Genomic DNA, 20271 nt, shown 5'->3' with positions numbered 1-20271 from the left:
TAGTATGCGTATTTAATTACTTCATTAACCGTGTCGTTTTATGATCTTATGGTCCTTTGTGACGGTGGTTTATTGCGCCCAAGATCTCTCGCGGCATATGGTGTGAGTTTAGTATCGGTGAGAATCGTATTTCAACATTTACCGCGTGCAATGGAACGTAAGGGCTTCGAGAATTCCGTACACCTTTCCAACTTTTCGAAATGACTCAAGAGTCGTCGTCGTCGTCGACGCTCGTATATTATCAGAAACCTTAGGACTCACTGGAAAATACTCCCAACGATAAGTGCTTCTATATCAGTGGTGCATTCGGTTTCGCTTTCGATGAAATATATTTCTAGGGCATTTTCACGTGTTTAAATTTCTCATTTCATGTGAGTTCACGCTTCTTCCAAGTACATGCACTATAAAACCCAACCCATGTTGAAACTTTCATTTTAGGTTCAGATTTCAGGCAGTAAATAACGTTCCTCATATGTGAATCTTATGCGGAAAATTCTCACAGATTTGGGGAGAATCGTTTTTTTTATATTATCACATCATTAATCTTTCTAATGTTGGACGCTTCTTTAAATACTTTCAGGAATTTGAAGTGTTTTAGTTGTTTAATCTTTAAATACTTTCAAAAATTTGAAGTGTTTGAGTTCTTTAATCTTTAAATACTTTCAAGAATTTGAAGTGTTTGGAGTTGTTTAATCTTTAAATACTTTTAAGAATTTGAAGTGTTTGAGTTGTTTAAATACTTTCAAGAATTTGAAGTGTTTTTGAGTTGTTTAATCTTTAAATACTTTCAAGAATTCGAAGTGCTTAAGTTGTTTAATCTTTAAATACTTTCAAGAATTTGAAGTGTTTGAGTGACTAAACCAAATAAAAATGAAAAACAAAATAGCGAACACCCCAATTGTTGACAAAATATAAGGTTCGATATTTATTGAAAAGTAAAGTGTGCCATACGTTCACATGTGAGTTGTAAGAAGATGTTAAAACTCGAAAAAAGGAAAAGGAATCACTTTGGTACATACGGGACACAAGGGAGATACAAAATTGGATAAGTCTTTTCTTTGGACGACGACCAGTTTCGCGCGTCGTGCAGGACCTGAGGGACGGAACCGAAAGATAGCTTGTCCAAGAAACGTAAAGTTTATCCCTTGTATATCGCGGAGACGATTTTAAATATTCAAAGAGGCTTTGAGCGTACACGATATCGCGCGCTTACAGGAAGGTTTATATCCCCCAGTGGGGTACTCATAGAGAGGAGTGGATGGAGAACCGCGGATAGAACCTTGAATTGCAAGAAAAAAAGAGGAAAAAGAAAAAGAAAATTGAAGTGATAAAATTTTTCGTAAAAAGTAACTACCTTATAATTTTGTAATAAAGCTTATCAGTCATGTTTTTTCAAATGATATAGAAGCGGTATTAATTTTTGAGAGGAACTTAATGACATTTGCGGACAAGTTGGTTTATTAATTTCTTCTATGAACATTTTATTAAAAAGTTTTTCTAGAGGAAATTATATTTTGCGACAAGTTGATTTATTATTTCGTCTTCAAACATTTCTAAAAAAAAATTCTTGTGGTTTTTAGAAGCAACGGCATTTTTAGATAAGTTGGTTTATTATTAGCGCTTTTGTTATAATTTTTTTTTAAATCTAGTCCTGTAGGATATAAAAATATTTTTCGATCTACTAAAAGTATGCTTAATAATAATAAAAAATTTCTGAAATTAACTCTAAACTACGTTCTTTAAACCTATCCATCTAAGTAGAAATAATGTTCTTTTTTAATCAACGGGATATTAGGCACGGCATTGTAAAGAGGTTTTAATGTCTGTGGAGATTAAATATATTGTTTGCCAACACAAGGATTGTTTCATTCCGACTGTAAAAAGTCAGTCAGTGCCTCATCATTCTTCGTTGAGCAGTCGTGCGAAATAATCGTTCAATTTAAAGCTAATGTTGCGTGTCACGTCGAAAACTGAATTTTATGTGATTCGTTTAAAAATTAATTTTTATTTTAATCCGATAAACGCGAAATAATAATAATAATAATAATAATAATAATATATTCGAGAAATAATAATATTCCCGATGAATTGCAAAATCAAATTCAAATATTAAAAATAATAAACCAACTTGTCCCGAAATGTCATTCTCAATCTGCAATAATTTTATTAAAATTAACTCTTTAAAATGCAGAAATTAAGGTTAATAAATAAATAATTGACTTAAAGTTAATCTTTGAGTAAAGTATTGATTTTCAACCGCAACATTAGCGTAGCTACGCCACTGTAATTAATTATAAAAATATATAATTAATGTCGCGGGATAGAAGTGATCTAGTGCGGTAAGGGAGCCTGCCACAGTAAACATGCTGGATTTTAACCCTAAACTAATCAAGCCGTCAATGCTATACATAATTTGTACTTTATTTCCCTATTTCAAAATAAAATAATAATAATACAAAATTAATTAAAAATTTGTTATTTAAAAAATAACTGAAGAATATTTTATCAATAAATGAGTCAAATCACGCTTATCACTGTCATTGCAGAAGGAAAATTGTTTTATGAACAAACAAACCTTGTAGATGATTTACTATTAGCAGTGTTGTTTTATTATTCAAGAGTAATAAATTTCAGAAAAAGAAAACAATGATTTTTAAAGATAAGTAAAGTTTTCATAAAAGACAAGTTGTTAGTCGTTAAAAACAAATGCTTCAATGAAGGAAATTGGAAGGGGAATTTTGATTTCTTATTGTTAGTAGAAAAAGGGTATTCTCATCAGTTGAGTTACAAACTTTCTTGCGAGTGGAAGATTTTTTTCTTCTTCCGGATAGGTCAAGTGGTTTTTTTTACCCCCTTTTTTCAGTGAAGTGTTTAAAAATGTGTATATGTGTTAATTGTTAGTGTGGGAATATATTGAAGTCACCGGAATAAGAAAGGTTTAGTGTAAAGTGAAGCCGTAAAGCCACGTGGTCGAGGCGTACAAAGTTGGTGTAGGAAGAAAAAAGGGCGACCCCAACTAAAAGGGGTGAGGAAATTTTCAATTTATGCCGAAGGGAGTGGAGATCTTCTTCGTCGAATAAATTTCGTTCATAATAAGGTAAATACTAAAACAAATTATAACTAACTTATGTTTAACCGAAAGCGTAATAATTAATTTTGAATAAGAAAATAAAATTGCATCACCCATAAAATTGTTCAACTGTTCAATTTTAATTAGCACAAGGATACCAAAAGTAAATGGGGGAAAATTAAAATTAACAGCTGGAAAATACCCTATTTAATTTGATTAAATATTTTTTACTCTGTTGCTTTTATCTTAATCCCAGTTTCACGATGTGGGGTATTAAGGACAACAGAAAGCTTTTTATTCTCGTATAGGTGACACTCGTTTTGTTAATTGACTAAACAGTCGGATTTCTTTCACTTCGTTACTTTTTCTATCAAAAGTAAAAAGAGGACGAAAAGTTAGTATCTATTAACTAAATTCTGTTATTTCAAAATTAGAAAATTGATTTAATTAGAAAAATTAATGATGTGTTACGTCTACGAACATTACTTAGAAAACTCTTGTAGGTTGTGGAAGGAATGACATTTTTGGACAAGTATTATGATTTGAAAATCTGTTAAACGATATACTTCTTAATAATGTTTTAATATCTCTAGAAGCTCTATTTTCTGCTTCAATATTGTCAATTCCTCGATAGTCTTCCGACATGATTCTCTTAAATCGTTCCCACAATTCATTAAGTTCTACTGGATTACAATGAATTAAAATTCCAACAAATAATCGACGAAGTAGTTAAGGCATCATCCATACAACAGCTTTTTTCCCAAAAAAAATTCTGTTACTTACTGTTGTTGGTTGCAGAAACCACATCTTTAGATATGTTGAAGCTTAGCAACATTAAAGATTTGTATATTTACAGTCTTATCATTTCCCTGCTTCATTGAAAATTTTAATCACAAAAACATTGAAAACTACCAAGCTTGTTTTTATATTAAAGTTTGTCCTCAAGCTTTGTATTAACTTTGACTATTTAGAAAATTCATGAGGATTTAGAAGTGCGACTCGAGACCCCAAAAGAACAGGGATATTTAAAAATTCCACGAAAAAAGAAGCTCGAGACAGAAAGAGAACAATGAGCAATACCTACTCAGTGTAGACTGTAGCAGGTGCTTGGGTATTTGCATATTTATACATAGGTGGAACGATATCAAGCCTGAATAAAAAAAAGTAAATCGTGCGAATATTGTGCATATATAGAGGGGGAGAGAGAAAACGGGTGCGGGATATGTACAGTAGTATAGAGGATGACAGAAATAAAAGAGAAAATCCTTATCAAAGAATTTCTCGGCCTTTGGTCTTCCTACATGCACGGGGCTTGTTAACATATCAAAGAACTAGATGGAAAATGTTAGGGAAGGAGGATATTTAAATTTAATTCCACCTCCCATGTCAAATATTCCTTTAGCAACTTACTGTCATGTTGTATTCATGCGAATTACAGATACTGAAAAAGCATATATATGGAATAAACCTTTAGTCCTTTAGTGTGAGTTTTATTGCAAATCATTTGCAATTACCTGCCGAAAGAATATAAAGTATTCATTGCTATAGGCCATGGTATAATTTACAGCAGATCCGTGGATTCGTTATAAACCGGGTGATAATGATAATTTGTGCAGTAGTCAAAAACGAAACGGATGAAATTCAATATAGGACAATTACATATTGCTTTCATAAAGCATTTGTAATTATTTTCAGTGCTAATGGTTTTACATAATTGGAATTTAATTGCTAATCTCTTTATTACTGACTTTACGGACGATTTTTACTTATCACGACTTTTGGAAGAACTGACTTGTAGATGACTTCTAGTTATCACTGCTTGTCAAAAACTAAACTAGTTTGCAGTTTCTTTTGCCTTTTTTTATACAAAACGATAAACGACAACTGTTCATTAAATCATGCATTTTTTGAACTATGTATCAAGCCACGTATTTTTTGAAAAACCATTGTTATTGGATCACCTGTTTTAGTCATTTTTCTGAACTCATTAAATTGTCTAGAGATTCTGTTCTATTTTACAATTCACATGATGTGCGGTGACCAACATTCTGCAGAAGCAACATCAGAGTGGAACTAATGTTGCTTCGAAAGGTTAGGTACAAAATCTATAATATGATGGCATTTGTGTTAAACTTTTCTCAGTGTAGCAAAAAGTGGAAAACCGTCACTGAACATGTATCAGTTTATCGGGATTTACACTATCATAATCATAAAATAGGTATTCTAGAAAATCCTGCTATTCGGGTTGAAATTTCATGAGAATTTTCTTCTCCATTTTGGAACGTCTGGATTCCTTGCATACCAGAAGCTAGCCTGTTTAAATTTCAAGTACACTTCGTAACTATGATGTAGATTCAGATACACGAATGTACCTGCGATCCATATTACATTGTTTAGATACTTAGCTTAATTAATTTACAGACTGTTATCTGTTGCTACATGCTTTGTATGCCCTCCAAAACCACTATTAGCTAAAATGACAACTTTGAATAGTTTTTAAGGTTTTTACATTTCCATGATAATTGTTCATTACAGAAAGGTTGATGCTTCCTAGACTGACAAATGTCGAACATTCAAATAAAATTTCTAACTAGTTTCATTAAATTCCATGATGTAATTATTGCGAAAAGGGTAAAATTCTACGCCGTTCGCGTTTTTTGTAAAAAGAAATAAATATGAACCCTTATCAATTTTTCCAATTTTCGGGCAAACAAGTTATTCGTTTTTTTTTAATATTCGTTAGAACATTCAGATGCTGGGTTTGAAACATGTTAATTGCATCGCATCGGCAAACATGCATCAATATACGGTTATCGGTTCACCTGATGGTGATGGCAATGACGACGTTGCATCGTTCCTCGTTACCGCGTTATATCACTCTCACGGTATTCTATTAATTTGCTGACGTTGAAAGAACTCAACTGATTAAAATTGACATGGAGAAATTTTACAAAAATGTCAAGTTTATTTATTTATAAAAAACGGGAGAAATCCTTTCGTACAATAGTTCTTCGAATCTAAGTAGTTATGTAAATAAATCCAATTCATCGGGGATTCAATTTGCCTCTACTGATCCTATTGATTAATGAATATTAAACCCCAAAGTTTTTAACGCTCTAGAGACAGTGTCTGAGATGTGATCATTAAACGAAAACTGACTCCCAAATTAGTAGAGCTACCACTTTTTTCTCCTACTAGAAGTATGAATAGTTATGGGAGTTAAAAGGCCTCTATTTTTCCTCGAAGAAGGTTAACGTAAATATTTTGGGGCAAAGGGGATGTAGGACCGACTTCGACCGGAAGTTGGTAACGTAGCCATATTAGGATTTCCCATGCGGGGCGTACTTTACGTTCCTGCACACCATGAAATATGCAATGCCATCTACACGAACACCGCAATAGTCGTGCTATAGTCCAAGCTGTTTTCACCCCGCGACCACCGCCACTTCGTCTCATCTCACCATATACTTGCTTCTCTAACTCCAACCTAACTGCAACGACGACAACGTACGTAACGAAACAGTCTGTTGCTATTGAATCGATTTTACATTTGCACGTTAACGCTCCAATATTTACGACTCTCGCTTACGATCGACTTGGCAATGAAATTACATGTGTAGGTGACACAAACGCTTTTCAGTTTTCGATCTTTTTGGCATTTACGACGCACTGGGGAAATAATCTTCTAGCTATGAATCAAATACCATCGTCGGAGAATATTTAATACATAATTATGTATTTCGTTTCGTAATCGAAAAAATAATTATTCGCAGCAACCGTTCGTTAAAAAGTGCAGAAATAACTGAACTAAAGGCGTAAAAACTAAATCAAGTATTGAATATTCTTTTGAGCCGTGTTCAGATGGTAATACACCATATGAAACTTTAAAAGATTCATGCCGATCGTGGTCTAGATAATTTTTTGAGTGCGGAAACAAAATTCATTTCGAATTAATTTTTCAGAGACATAAAGGATTCTATGTTCTCCTCACGTAACCGAATGTTTATGGAATTCTTTATAAGTACATAATAATAATTGGATCAAATCTCCTTTCTGGTGATATTTTTAAATCTGTAATCTCTGTAGAATTTCGAAACTTTATGTCGAGAAATTTAAAGCTCGCACAACAGCAAAAAAAAATCCCCGTGAAGATTCGGGAAAAAGTTAAAAAAAAAGCCACATCACTTATGATGTTTTAAGCCGGAAGGTAGAACCGCAGATGAAAATTATGATTCAAAAAAAAGGTGTTAAGGTTCTAGAGGGTTGGGCCAAACAAGAGTTGCTAATCCGACACCACCTAGGAGTCGTTGGTCCTTAAGATCTATTTTTTCCTTCTACATAAAAAAAAATCGCGGAAGGGAAAAGAGAAATGTGAAATAATAAATTCTTAAAAATTACATTTCGGTTTTATTTAAATTTTTAATTTCGATACTTAATAGTAAGTTGTAAATTCGATCAACAGGAATGTCATTTTTTGAGTTGCGACGTTTCGACAGTTTGTTAATAAAAATCTTGGATCAATTGTATTGGAAAAAGACACAACTTATACTGTTAATAAATAAATAAATTAGTCTGATGAAGATGGAGAACAAAACATAAATCGTCGCAACTCAAAACTGACATAAATGTTATTTATGCTTTCACCATTTCGCGCGTCTGACTGACAGGAACATTTTCACGCACTTTTCTCTCTGAAATAAAAAAAAAGAGGAATTTCAAGTGAAAGCCGGAGGAATTGCAGATTCAGCGTGGCAAAGGACGTGTAATAAGTTGGCTGAAAATTGTGGCCCTCTTTAAAAAAAAAGAGAGAAAAAACTAGTGGTCTGCTTATGCACCCGTATCATCTTGTAGGATTGGGGAGTGAAAGGGAAAGGGACGAGGGTTGAGATACAAGAACAGCACAGGATCCCAACTTATATATGAAATTTCCATATCGTCGGAACGAAGAGTGCCATGGCACCCGGTGCCAGTGACGCTGTGTGTAAAACGAATGCATAGCTCTACCAGTTTCGTCCCCTGGAATGTCTTGCGCGAAACATTTGCAATTCCAGAGGAATATCTTTTGCCCCGGTAGAGAGTGCAAGTATATATCCAGAATAAAAATCTCTCAATGATAAAAAAAGGAGAGAATACAGACTCAAGTGCATACTTTATGAAGAGTGTGCTTTTCCATACTTTAAACTTTGATGATGTTTATGAAACAAATACTTCTTCGTATCACTTTATCTCTTGCTTTGTTGATTTATATGAAATAGTTATATTTCGAAATTAAATGCAAAAGAACAGGGTTGCCACAGGTCAGGAAAGTCAGTGAAAAGTCAGGGATTTTTATTAAAATTAATGGAAAAAATTTAATTTTTAGAATTAATAAGAAAATTCTAAAAATTTGTGTCTTTTTTAAAAAAAAAACTTTAATTTCAATTTTGTTGAAATTAGTTTCAATTTTAAAAATTTTAACGCAATTATTTGAAAGAATTCAATTATCTTAATAAATATTAAACTTCTTTCCAGAAATTCGATTATTTTCAAAAATGCTTAAAAAATTCTCGTCAACATTTTAATTATCTTTATAAATAGCAAAATTCATTGTAAAATTCAATTATTTTCATAGATAACAATATTCATCATAAGAATTCAATTATTTTCAAAATTAATAAAATTCTTCTCAGAAATTCAATTATTTTAAAAGCATCCAAAAAAAAATTGTCAACATTTAAATTACTTATCTTTATAAGTAAATAGCAAAATTCTTCGACAAAATTCATTTATTTTCAGGAATTTTGATAAAATTCATTGCAAAATTCAATTACTTTCATAAATAATAGTATTCGTCACAAAAATTCAATTATTTTTAAAAGTAATAAAATTCAATTATTCTCAAAAATTTTAATAAAATTCATGGCAAAATATCAATTTCAAAAAAATTTTTATTATTTCAATGATTTTTCAATATTCTACAATTTTAATAAAGCTTCCCAAAAAAATTCAATTATTAAACAAAAATTTTGACAATATTTAACATGAACATTCAATTATTTTTCAAGCAAATAAAAATTTCACAGGAATTGAATTATTAAAAATTGAATTTGCATACTTTTTTTAAAAAAAACTAATTGTTTGAAAGTTTTATTATAAAATTCTTCGCAATAATTTAATTATTTTCGTAAATAATAAAATTCATTGCAGAATTTTAATTATTTTTAATAAAATTTCAATCGAATTCCTTAAAAGCTGTAATTATTTTTAAAATGTTATTAAAATTTGTCGAAATAATTCAATTATTTAAAAATTTGTTGATAGAATTATGTCTAAGAATTCAATTTTAAAAAACGTTTAATTATTCAATAAATTATTTATTTTTGTATTTAAATAATTGAATTCTGGTAGAATTTTTTAATAAAAAATAAAAATTGATTCAAAAATGACTTTTAATTCAGATTTTACATAATAATTGAATATTAAGAGACATTTAAACCTGAATTTTTAGAAATAATTGAATTTTGAAAAGGTTTTATTTTCAAAATTAGCAAAATTTTAATTTTTTTCAAAAATCTTCTCCAATTCAATGATTTTCAATATCTACTATTTTAATAAAATTTTCTAAAAAAATGCAATTATTTACAATAAATTTTAATAAAATAAATTCAATTATTTTCATAAATAATAAAAATTTCATCGGAATTCAATTATTATTTACGATTTTTTTCAAAATTTCTTCGCAATAATTTAATTATTTTTATAAATAATACAATTTTTACAAGGATTCAATTATTGTCTTAAATAAGAAAATTCTTTTTAGGAATTGAATTATTTTCATAAATAATAAAGCTCATTGCAGAATTTTAATTATTTTTAATAAAATTCCAATGAAATTCCTTGAAAACAGTAATTATTCTTAAAAATGTATAAGATTCAATTTTAATTATTCAATTATTAATATTCAATTTTAAGAAACATTTAATTATTCACTAAATTATCTATGTTTGTTTTTAAATAATTGAATTCTCATAGAATTTTCTAATAATAATTGATTTATAAATGAATTTCAGTTAAAATTTTAGATAATAATTGAATTTTGGAGAAGTTACTAATAATTGCAATTTTTAAGAAATAATTGAATTTTGTGAAGGTTTTAAATTAAAATCTTTGAAAATTTGAATTTTTTATACTTTTAATTAAAAATATGGAACTAATTTTATTTTTAAAAAGTTTAATTGCAATTTTTTAAAATTATTTCATGTTTTTATTTTCTAACGTATATTTAATTGAAGAATTTCCGAATAATTAAAATTTTACGTATAATAGAATTGTAAACAAATGGATTTAAAAATTCTCAAAGAAGAAGTTTTTCAAAAATGATTAAAACTTGATTTAAAGTAGAATATTATTTTAAATTTTTAGAAAATAATAATTGAATTGAAACGATGAAAATAATTTTAAAGAAGTTACAGTAACAACATTCTTATATTATAATATAAAATAATGATTTTATTACTCGGTTATCTTTAATTACTAAAAAACAGGAAGAAATGGATCACTCCGAGTCGAAGACTCGGAGTGGTCCATTTCTTCATGTTTTATAATAATATTCTTTCAAGTTATTGAATTTCAAAAGGTTTGAATTTGAAGTTATTGATATTTCCGAATAATTTTACAATTAAAGAAATTCTTAAATAAATGTACCTAATAGAATATTTTTTTTTTGAGTATTTAATCATTTTTAGAGTGAATGAGAATATTCCTTAGGGTCAGGGAAAAAGACAAATTTTTGTCTGGAAATCAGGGAAAAGTCAGGAAAAGGAAAATTAAATTTTTCGATTAGTTCGTTTATAGTACTATGTACTTACGCCTACATTGTGTAACAATTCTCCTTCCTTAAACTCACCTGAAACAGAAAATAATTTTTTTTTATTATTTATAAGTAATGACTGATAAATAAAAGAATTTAAAGTGAAAGAAAAGTGTTTTAAAAATCTACCGAACAATTAATTTTATATTAATTAAAAAAAAAGTGCAGACAGGGAGGAGAAATTTAAATAAAATGGATAATTATTTTTTTAAAGTATGCACACACTGGTGAATAAAAGAAAAGTCAACAAGAAAATATTCTTGAGTTAATTAACAGAATAATTTGTTCTCTCTTATTTTTCAACTTCTTTCCCCATTTTGTCTGTCTCATATTCTGACAAAAATGTGATACACTAAACTGTCATAATTAGACTTTGTAACACAATAAAGTTACTTCTAGAATCTTATACGCTTCTCACAGTGTAACTAAAAAATGTATTTTAAATTTTTAATTAATCCTAATTAAACGTAAATATACTTTAAATATCTTTCATTTATTTTCTAAATTCTAATTTCTTTCAAAATTATTTTTAAATTTCTAAACTATTCGTAAATTTCTAAATATTATTTTAAAGATTCTAAACGATTTGTAAATTTCTAAATATTATAATTTGAAATTTCCAAATTATTCGGAAAATTTTTAAATTATTTTTTAACTTTCGCGCAAAAATAAAAGGAAAAACATTTGCTCTTCCTGCGTGTATATGATATGGAGAAAATAAAAGCTCACAAGAAAAAGCAATTCTTTTTAAAAAAGTCTATCTCTTCGAAGCAATTTTCATTGGAACCGCAGTAAAAAAGAAGTACTACTTTTTTTTACCTCTTGCCTTTTTGATGGCGGTTTAAACAAAACAAAGAGTCGCGTGATATGAGAAGCGAAAAAAAATTTTTTTTTTAAAACAAAAGCAAACGATAATGGCAAGGGTAAGAGAGAAGGGAATTCTACATGGTCCCCATTATAAAAAAAAAAAAATTGCCCAAACATTTAAATCCCCTCTTGGCTGATAATATATGTCTGTTTTTTCCACTCAGAAATTAATCCAGTAAATTACTTTGTTAATATTGACTTTTATTTATCATCTTTAAAACACAAGGAATGAAATATTGTCCATTATATTAAAAAATTTATTTATTAAATATTTGTAAGATAAATAAAATTTGTCAAAAAAAATTTTTAAATTACATAGTACGACTATAATTATACAGGCTTCGCACTCATCTACTAAAACCTACTGTTTATTACTTTTTTTACGTTTTGATACTATTTAAGTACTTTTTTTAGATTTTAGCCACTAAAAGCTACTATTTCTATTTTTTTTTAGAATTTCCAATACTTTAAATTTGCTAATACTAGAAATCAAAAAATTAAAATCAAATTCTTTAAAAAGATTCAATTATTTTCGGAAAATATTCGAAATTCAATTATTTTCAATATCTAATATCTATCAATAAAATTCATCCAAAATTCATAAATAATAAATAATAATATTTATAAATAATCAAATTTCCACAGAAATTCAATTAATTTAGAATAGCATTTTCAAAAAAATTTCGAAAAAAGCAATTATTTAACAAAATTTTTACACATTTTTGCACAATAATTCAATTACTTTCACTAATAATAACTATTTTTCATGGAACTTCAATTTTTTAGAAAAATCTTTGATACAATTCTAAGCAAGAATTTAATTATTTTCAGAAATAATAAAACTCGTCGAAGAATTTCAATTATTTTTTTAATACTATTTTAAATTAATTAATCGAAAAATTCAATTATTTTCACAAATAAAGTTTTCCACAGGAATTCAATTATTTAAAATAAAATTTTTGTAATAATTATTATATTTCGTAATAATTAATTATTTAAAACAATGTTTATACAATTTTTATAAAGAATTCAATTTTTTTCAAAAATTTTCACAGAAATTAAATTATTTTTAAACTTTTTCATCAAATTTGTCGCAATAATTCAATTATTTTCATAAATAATAAAATTCTTCTCAGGAATTCAACAATTTTTGAAAATTTAAATAAAATTCTTAACAACTTTGCTATTATTTTCATAAATAATAAAATTCATCGCAGGATTTCAATTATTTTTAGTACAATTTTACAGGAATTGCCTAAAAAATGTAATTATTCTTAAAAATTTAATTTCAATTCTTTGAAAAAGTTAATTATTTAAAAAAATGTTTATTAAAATATTTTGGATGAATTCAATTATTTACAAAAATATTAGAATTTTTCACTAAGTCAATTATTTACAAAATTATTAGCATTTTTCACAGGAATTCAATTATTTTCAAATATTTTAATAAAATTGTTCGAAAGAAATCAATTATTTTAAATGCAATTTTAATTACATTTTTTTGAAATAATTCAATTATTCTTTTAGATTTTAATAAAATTCTCCCCACAATTATTTACATAAATAATTCTTCTAAAGAATTCAATTTTGTCAATAAATAACATAATTATTTCCGAAAATTCAATTATTTTGAGGCATTTTAATCAAATTCTTTGCAAAATTCAATTATTTTCGTAAATAACGATATTTATCAAAAGAATTCAATTACTTTTAAGAGTAATAAATTTCTTCTTGGAAATTCAATTATTTTAAAAAATTCTAATAAAATCGCTAGCAAGAATTCAATTATTTTTATAAATAATAAAATGCTTTTTAGGAGTTCAATTATTTTCAAAAACATTTAATAAAATACCACACAGACATTTAATTATTCTCTAAAATTTTAATAGAATTCTTTGTAAAATTTAATTATTTTTAAAAACTTTTCTCAATTCAATGATTTTTTATATCTACTATTTTCATAAAATTTCCAAACAGAATTTAATTATTTAAAAATTTTTTTGTAAAAATCTTCGTGAGAATTCAATTTTTTTCACGAATAATAAAAATTTCTCAGGAATTGAATTATTTATAATTAGAATTTGCATAAAATTAGTCGAAAGAAATTAATTATTCAAAAAATTTTATAAAATTCTTCGCAAGAATTAAATTATTTTTATAAATAATTTAAATTCTTTCATGAATAATAAAATTTGTTGCAGGAATTCAATTGTCGAGAACGAAGTCTGTAATTATTATAAACGTAATAGGTAAAATATTTATAAGAAATTAGCAAAATCTGATTTTTCAAAATTTCTTCAAATTAGCTTAAAATTTCTTACTCAGGGGTTTTCGGGGACACCATTTTGAATTTTTAAAATCTGACTTCAGATTCGTAATCAGCAATTCCGAAAACCCCCGAGTTACAAGTTTTAAGCGAATTTGAGCAATTTTGAAAAAAATTTCCGCCATCTTGGATCCGCCATTTTGAATTTTCAAAATCTGACTTCAGATTCGTAATCGGTGACCCCAAAAACTCCTGAGTAACAAGTTTCAACAAAATTCAATCAGTGGGTTTTCCGGGGTCACAAAAGGTTTACAGTAATTACTATCTAACTATTAAATTTAATTAAAATAAATTAAAATACTTAGTAATTAAAAATAATTATGAACTATTTAGTTAATTTAAAATAATAACTGAATTTTATCTAAATTGCGAATAGTCAGAAAGTAGATCAATGCAAATGTTTGTTGTTCTTTTTAATTGGAAAACAAGTTGTTATATAAGAAAATTAAAAAATTATTAAACTTCACACGAAAGTTTGTTTAAGCGTAGTTTAAGCGGAAGAAAATATCATTGTGTTGTGAAGATAAAAGTGAAAGTTTAGCGAAAGTTTCTCCATACGGGTAGTTTATTGCATATTTCAATATAAGAAAGTGTTCGTGGCAAACTTTCTCATCAACTTAATAATGCAATATATTGATTGTTAACACATAATCGACACACATCTCTAGGATTATTTTAACATCCTGTCTCTTAGGGAATCTAGGAAGTATAAAGTTGAAGGGTAATTTTTCACTTGTGGATTATTAAATAAATGATTCAAGTTATGAATTATGTTTATACTATGTACGAGTATTTTTCTTTTGTTTTATTACTATTCATTATTATTATTACCATTATCACTATTAATAATTATTATTCAATAATTATTAGTAGATAGGTATTTTTTTTTACTATCCTTATATTTTAAATTTCCCGCAGACTCCATTTGGCTATTATCAAAATAGAGTTTTGAATTCCTCCCAATTTGGCAGCAGTGTCAATCTGGGATTTACCGAATTACTAACTTTCGTATAATTTCCTCGAATTTGCATCTACTTTCTCGTCATTTTTTCTTAAAAATATTGTTTTAAAACAAGTGGAAAAAATAAAGAATTGAATATACATGGTAAAATAATATTGGCTTTAAAATTCTATTTTTTTAAATTTGAATATTATTAGATATTTTTTTTACAACGCTATCAAAAATTGTAAAACATTCGAAAAGTATTTGTGAAATTTGGAACAAAAATATAATAATGCCTTTCAATTTGGAGCACAGTTACGGAGAGTAATTTGACCCAAGTTCAGTTTCGAGGAAACGGAACTAGGTCGTTGCACTAAATTGTGAACGGTAACGACAATGAACTTCGACCATGAGTATATATTCGGCTTTCTCTTGGCACTTTCTCACTGAGAGGTGTCTCACAAAATTCTGTTTGATTAACAATACAAAAACACCGAGAAGCATTCTTTTTTAAATTGTTGAAAAAAAATAAATTTTAATTAAATTTTCGAAAATGAACAAAATTTATAGAAATACAGGCATCAGAGTACCTTTTTTTCCTCAAAAAAGGTGAAAAGGCGAATTTTTTTCCTCGAAAAGGTGACAAAAAGGGAATAAAAATTTATTTGTTTTTATACAACTTGCATATTTAATTCAAGTTTTTCATCATATCTTCCATTAAATTTTTTAAAAATGATTCGATTTTAATCAGAGTTGCCACAAAAAATTAATTTTCTTTTTCCCTGATTTCCAGACAAAATTTTCACTTTTCCCCTAAAGAATATTCTGCGATTCACTCTAAAAATGATTAGATACTCAAAAAAATGTTCTATTACATTTATTAACGAATTTCTTTGACTGTAAAATTATTCGAAAACAGCAAAAACTTTTTTAAAAAAATATTTAATAATTATTATTTTTCCATAGGAATTAAGATTTTCAAAACATTCAATTTTAAATCTTTTTGAAATTCAACAAATTACTAAGAATATTATTATATATTATATTTTTTACGATAAAAAATATTTTTACTGTAACTTCTTCACAATTATTTTCATCATTTCAATTCAATTATTATTTTCTAGAACTTTTAACTAAAATTCTTCTTTAAATCAATATTATTTACAATAATTTTTTTAAAAAATTCTGAGAATTTTCAAATGTATTTGTTTACAATTCAATTTTACGAAATTTCATCGATTATTCGAAAATTCTTCAATTAAATATATATTTGAAAATAAAAACTTGAAATAATTTCAATTAAATTTTTTGAAAGAAATTAATTCTACAGAATTTTTAGTTAAAAATATCGAATATTAAGATTTTTCGAGATTTCAATTTGAAACTTTTTTAAAATTCAATTATTTCTAAAAAATCACGTTTAATAATCAATTATAATCTAAAATTTTGAACTGAAATTTATTTTTAAATCAATTTTTAATAGAAAATTCTACAAAAATTCAATTATTTAAATACAAAATTAAATAATTTATTGAATAATTGAATGTTTCTGAAAATTAAATTTTCATAAAGAATTTTATCAATAAATTTTTAAATAATTGACATCTTTTGATGAATTTTAATGAAAATTTTATAAGAATAATTACATTTTTCGAGGAATTCGATTAAAATTTATTGTATTAAATATAATTAAAATTCTGCGATGAGTTTTATTATTTATGAAAATAATTAAACGTTTGCGTAGAATTTTAAAACAAAAATTTTTAAATAATTGAATTCTTTTGGAAAATTTTATTAAAATTGTAGATACTGAATATCATTGAATTTAGGAAAATGTTTGTAAATATTTGAAATTTTGTCAAAACTTTTATTAAAATTCTTAAAAATAATTCAATTTTGAAGAAGAATTTCATTATTTATAAAGAGAATTGAAATTTTGCCGGGAATTTCTTTAAATTTTTTAATATAATTGAATTTCTGAGAAGAATTTTATAATTTTTGCAAATAATTGAAATTTTGCCAAGGATTTCATTAAAATTTTTGAAAATAATTGAATTTTATTATTTAGAAAGAGAAATGAAATTTTGACAAGAATTTCTTTAAATTTTTTAATGTAATTGAATTTCTGGCAAGAAATTTATTATATTTGAAAATAATTGAAATTTTATCAAGAATTTTATTAAATTTTTTGAAAATAATTGAATTCCGAAGAAGAATTTTATTATTTATAAAGAGAATTGAAATTTTGATAAGAATTTCTTTAAAATTTTGAATGAAGAATTTTATAATTTTTGGAAATAATCGAAATTTTGCCAAGGATTTCATTGAAATTTTTGAAAATAATTGAATTTTATTATTTAGAAAGAGAAATGAAATTTTGACGAGAATTTCTTGAAATTTTTTAATGTAATTGAATTTCTGGCAAGAAATTTATTATATTTGAAAATAATTGAAATTTTATCAAGAATTTTATTAAAATTTTTGAAAATAATTGAATTCCGATGAAGAATTTTATTATTTATAAAGAGAATTGAAATTTTGATAAGAATTTCTTGAAAATTTTGAATATAATTGAATTTCGGAGAAGAATTTTATAATTTTTGCTAATAATTGAATTTTTGTCATGAATTTGATTAAAATTTTTGAAAATAATTGAATTTCGAAGAAGAATTTTATTATTTATAAGGAGAATTGAAAGTTTGACGAGAATTTCTTTAAATTTTTTAACATTCGAATTTCTGCGAAGAATTTTATTACTTTTGAAGATAATTGAATTTTTGCAATCATTTGAAACTTCTCCAAAATTCAAAATTTTTTAGTGTTTTTAGCTAAAATTTCTTAGTAATTTCTTTATTTTTAATAATTAATTGAATATATATATATATATATATAATGAAAAATTTAACTAATTTTGGAATAATTTTAATTTTGAAAATTTTAGCAAAAATTTAAGTTTTTTAGAATTTCTAATGCCTGTCAAATATATTGAAATACTGTTTTGGGTCTTTCAAAAAAGTTTCAGGAAAACAATTTTAAGGAAACTGAATAAAAGTTAAATTTTTTATTTTGAAGTTGAACATCAAGGGAAGTAATACTTTTGAAGTGTTACTTATGAAATTTATGATACAGTGGAAAAAGAAATAGGTAATGTTGAAATTTATAGGAAAAAAATCCACTTTGTCTTTATCTTTGCGCCACTGTTTGTATATAGACATACACAATATTTTCTTCCAATTTACTCTCATCAATTTCTCGTTTGTAAAAGCGTCTCGTTATACCGTCTGGCCCTCCGGGTAACAATTCAAGTTCGTCAGTGCGTTCATAAAACGATTTGCGCTCAAGTTTCTGACTGAAAGTCTCGTTGATAGTTTCTTCTTTCATTCTTGAAACCGTTAGTCACTTTACTTTCTCATCATTCACTATACTTTTATTTATATATATTCATCGTTATAAGTTCAAAGCAAAGAAAAAAAAAACGTTTTTCTTTAGCAATTTTTCTTCTTCTTTTGATTTTTGAATTGAATATTAATTTGAATTTTACGTTTCATCTCAATTTCTATTTAATACCTGCGAAAATAACAATATCCTGCTTGTAAGCGTTTTCAAAATATAAACTTGAAACTGTTGCTTAGGATCAGTTCATCCTATCATCCCTATAATATAAACCGCCTCACGTATTAATAAAGGGGTGTTACTTTCTATTTATTTTCGAAAAGCTGTTTCTGATGTAGAAAATAAAGAAGAATTTGAATGAAATATAAGTATGATAGTATTTTTTAAATGAGATGCGAGCACGAAGTGAAAAACTGATTAAAATTTGTTTTTGAATATCATCCGTATTAATAGGTGATATTTTTAATTTTTTTAATATTGTTAAGCAAAAATAATCTTCAGAGTAGATTTTTACATTATTTATGCGTAAACTTTCCATTAATATTTAATTAATTTTAATAAAAAACAAAAAATTACAGACAGAATATAATAATATTGTGGATATAATGTAATTAAATTAGTGAATATTGCATTTTACTTTGCGATAAAAATGAAAATACTAATGGGAAATAAAGCAGCGTTCGCTTTTTCCGCATCAAAGGATATGGTTCTTAAGATTTGTAATATATTTTATAAAAGCATCCAGGTGCTTATATTACGTGTGACTGCTCATATATATTCACCTGGATAAGTTGACTGCGCTCTAAGTCCGTTCAAAACCGTTGGTAGTAAATATTTGAAGTGGGCAGACACGGCGTTTAAATTTTGAGAGTAGTAGCTCAAGTGGGTTCAGTAGGTAAAGTCAGGAGAGAGGGTTTCAGCGAAATGTTACAAGGGTTGTTAATTATTTCAGCCAAGTTCTAGAGTCACCAGACGGTCTAGAACTGCATATGTAGAAAAGTAAAAGTTAGATGTATACGAGGATTATTTACAAAAGAGGAAAAAGACTGTTTGAGGGAAATTTTCAAATTATATACACATGAACGAATAAACTCTCGCGCAAAACCAATAAATTTCATTTTAACTCTTACTTTAATGGCAAATGAAACGATTTAATAATTATTTTTGTTTTCCTAATAGGTGTTTTTTTATCTTATTTTTTGGAATTTTCATTTTATTTTAATTCCATTTCGTTGTTTAATTAATTTTACTTACGTTTTTAAATTTCGGGCTAAAATTCAAATTTCCCACGATATTTAAAACCAGGCGGTAGTTTTATACTATAATTTTGAGAATAAAGTATATTTTCCTAATTTTAACTAGTTTTGAAACTTGAACCAAAAATTACTTTGAAATTAAAGTTGAAGCCAAATTTTTTTTTTATTTTGGAATATAATAATATCTCGCGTCGTAGCTTTAATAAATTAATAATAATAATAATAATTAATTAATTTTTAAAAATTAGCAATTCTTTTTAAAATTCAATTATTTTCTGAAGAATTTTATGAAATTTCAATTATTTTTTAAAAATTTTCAAATCTATTTGTACAAAAAAGAACTGAAATATTTTTAAAAATTAATTTGTGGAATATTCCTTGATTATTTTCAAGAATTTAAATAAAATTCCTTAAAAAATACAATTATATTCATAGAATTTTAGCAAATTTTAATAATGTTAAAGATTTTCGATTCTCATTTAAAAAAATAAAACTAAAAAATTTTTTTAAAATAATGTGGGAAACTTTTTTTATATTTTTTTCATGAATTTTAAAAAAATTTAATTA

The 20271-nt window shown here is 26.1% G+C and overlaps 1 protein-coding gene across 2 annotated transcripts in view; it reads right to left on the bottom strand.

The window, feature by feature from the left end:
* LOC122501013 (peptidyl-prolyl cis-trans isomerase FKBP2) overlaps positions 1–20271 on the bottom strand; it is a 53982-nt gene that overhangs the window by 15248 nt on the left and 18463 nt on the right. The gene's annotated exons all lie outside the window — the stretch shown is intronic.

This window comes from Leptopilina heterotoma, unplaced genomic scaffold (assembly GCF_015476425.1).
Source record: "Leptopilina heterotoma isolate Lh14 unplaced genomic scaffold, ASM1547642v1 Lhet_0, whole genome shotgun sequence".
NCBI lineage: Eukaryota > Metazoa > Arthropoda > Insecta > Hymenoptera > Figitidae > Leptopilina > Leptopilina heterotoma.
The sequence above is the reverse complement of the archived record's forward strand: the minus strand, read 5'-3'. Positions and strand labels throughout refer to the sequence as shown.